Source organism: Chondrus crispus, genomic scaffold (genome assembly GCF_000350225.1).
Source record: "Chondrus crispus Stackhouse genomic scaffold, scaffold_23, whole genome shotgun sequence".
Lineage (NCBI taxonomy): Eukaryota > Rhodophyta > Florideophyceae > Gigartinales > Gigartinaceae > Chondrus > Chondrus crispus.
In genome coordinates this window covers 375,242-378,680 of record NW_005179131.1, presented here as the reverse complement: position 1 = coordinate 378,680, position 3,439 = coordinate 375,242, and positions in this window count along the sequence as shown.

Here is a 3,439-nt window from a genome sequence, read left to right as displayed (position 1 = left end):
ATGTAATAGTAGCTGCTCTTGTAGCTAGGTATCGTGACGCCCGATATAAATCAGGTTTCTAATATACAAACAGAACGCTGTTCTCCATGAAAAGAGACGATGTATTTCCAATAGCTAACGCATGATGCATAAATTCCAAAGCGATGCGCAATGAGTCTTCCAACACGAAATGTTTCCTTAATTCAACAAATGATCTGGGCGCTGGTATTAGTGAACCAGACGTCGAGCATGGATCGGCCTGCGCGACAAGCGACGGTGCTGTGAGCATAACTCGTAGCGAGGGTGGTCCGCTTTCTTCACGGTACAGGGGCCGTAGTACTTCGCACCCCCCCCCCCCCCCCGCCCGCCCCCCTACTGAGCCGGCCCGGCGGGAGCTCCCCTCATTGGTCTACGTCTCCGGCACGGGGCACTCTCCGCGGCCCTGTAAAGCAACCATCTACCGAACAGCACGAGATGCGTGCCGCACAAACCATCCGGCTGCACAATTTTTGATGTCCACCACTGCAACAGCAAGTGATCCCGATTTGCATTCTTCACGCAGCCCCATCGTCACCCCTTCCGCTCGCAATCAGCCGTCTCCGTAGTGAGAACGCGGGCAGTCGCTCGCCTTCGAAACCCATGCACCCTTGTCTTGCACGCCCCTGTGCCGTCATCAAAAAAAAAAAAAACCACTGCAACTTCTCAGCACCAACGAGACCGGTCCCATTAAAAGCCCCTTTACGTGCCGTGACTCCCCCGCCCCCTTCATCTTCAACCTCACCAAAGTGCGGACCATTACTGTATAAACGCGCCGCAACGTAACATGCTGTACCAACGGTACTGTATTGCTCCGTACCGTCTACTTTGCTCTACAGTGTAGTGCAGTCGAGACGGTGCGACTCGCACATGCAGTTCCCGTGCGCAACTGCAGAAGGGGGGGCAGATGGCCATGTGCTCTTCGAATATTCTTTCCGCGCATACTACAGTAGAATCTTATACTGTAGCAAGTGGCTAATGTGTCCCACACTTGTTTACCTGCCCCTCTGTATATTCTCCGCTGCTGTAGTACCATACAACAGAGTGGGGAAGTTCAATCCTTTCTTGTGTACACGATCATGACTTTGAAAACGCTTTTGGCGCCAAAGACTCGCCAACACTAGCTTGATGATGGCGGCCATGCCACCAAACCGTACATACCCTGCCATAACTACCGCCTGCGCAAGCCGCTTTTGCAGCCACCCTCACACCCCAAAAAATCGATGTTGGCGATGAGCCACGGCGAAGCATACCGCAGAATCAAACCGATTCAATCCTCTAACCACGACACCACTGCGGCTGCCAAAGGGCAAGGCCACGCTTTGCACGTCACCGACAACTCTACATCGACGTGTATCCGCCTGACTGGACGCACCGCCGTCGGCAGAGCCTGGGACGTCTCGCTGCAGAAACAGGCTGCCCACTCGATGTCTCGAAACCGCCTGCCATTCCTGATTCTAATTCCGCAAAAACTCTACTCAACCACCGCTTGCAAAGACCTCAAACAAATGCCCCTTGTACATAATGTCGCTCTGTTGATGAATTATTGTTTTCTCGTCCTCACGCACCAAATATACTGTAATGAAAAATTGCAAAGGCCCATTGACATAGTGGCACGTCCGGCATCCGAACGTCCTCCCTTACGCCATCTACCCGTAGTGGCAGCGTGCAAATCGCTCGGGGCAAGCGACCAATTTGGCATGCAGCTTTGCTGCGACACGAAAACAGCCCAAGGGGGTCCGCGGAAAGCGTGTGCCCCCACTTGGCACAATGCCTTTGCTCTGGAGCGCACCGTTGTCTTCCGTTGGCACCGCGACCTGTCCCTGGCTCCCTGACGGAATCGGACGTTGGCGTGCTTGTGATCGCGCCACTGCGGGCTTGCTACGTGAGGTCATCACGCGCCCCACCGGCAAGAGCACGCGGCAGGATGACAATTGTTCACGTGTAGTCGGTGTCAGAAAGACTATTGGCCGACTAACCGGCGCCAACTGCCTGAGCGTGCCCCGGTATGGACTCGATCAAATGGGCACTCGCGGACCAGTCGACGCGGTCCACAACCTTCTGCGGCGGTCCACACGTGCCCAATTGCACATGCTTTGTAATGCACAGTAATGAACTCTACACCAAAGTTTACAGTAGCCAAAGAGCGGATGTCACACAGGATTTATAGTACGTAACATCAACCAAAATCGGCTTCTGATCATCTCGAGTGCGCCGTTCCCCGAATGCCACCACGCCTCTCCAGCTTTTCGTCTGTTTAGCCCAGCCCATCCCTCGCAAAACATACTCCGCGCCGTTCAGAATTCCCTTCCGTTCTACCTCTTTCATTCACGACGTTCACTGCCAACAAAAACCCTCTTCCATTTTCGTCTATCCCAGTTGATGTCAAGTCTGTCAACAGACTCCATTGCTGCTGCTGACTCTTATTCAGTCCTACCCTTGTTGCCTACATTCAGTGCTGCAGCATGCTACACGTCCACGGCGTTCAAATCCATCCTCATCTGTAAATATCAACATACGTACAGAATGGGAGCCAAATCCACGTCCTGTTAGTCTCGCTGCGCCGCTGCATGACGCCTGCGCTACAGTAGTGTCCAGTGTGAAGTAAGGGTACTGTGCTGTTCCCAGGGTACCCTTCGAAGGGTACGGCATCGTATTGCGATCGACTCTCGTCACGGATTGCAAACGAACTTCCGCTCCCAACTGTGTCAACTTTTGATCCAAAGCCAAGGCCTTTTTTGGTTTTATATTGCAACGGGATTGCAACGGGATTGTCCAGATTTACACTTCAGTACAGTATAACTGCCGCCACACCTCCCTGACCATAGCTTTGTGTACACTGCAGATCCACAGATCATCAAACTGGGGAAGATATACAAGGGTACCATATCCGCTCTGCAACACCGCATCGTACCATTGACTTTCATGCAGAACCGTTAACGGTACAGTATATGCACATACAGTACCAGGGTTCTGCACTATGCTCAGTTTCGCCTAGTCTAGTCTTACCAACCATTTCGCCCCATATACCGACTGTATCGCGTTCTACCGATTGTACGTGTACTTAACGGTATGACCAATCCTCGTACACGTGTCGTACAGTACGTACGGAACCTGTAAAGCAGAGAGGGCAGGCGTAAAATGGGTCGGTTGGTTTCGAATTGCGCCCCAGCCGCTCCATACAGTACCAAGTTGGTACTGTATGGAGCGGCTGGGGCGCAATTCGAAACCAACCGACCCATTTTACGCCTGCCCTCTCTGCTTTACAGGTTCCGTACGTACTGTACGACACGTGTACGAGGATTGGTCATACCGTTAAGTACACGTACAATCGGTAGAACGCGATACAGTCGGTATATGGGGCGAAATGGTTGGTAAGACTAGACTAGGCGAAACTGAGCATAGTGCAGAACCCTGGTACTGT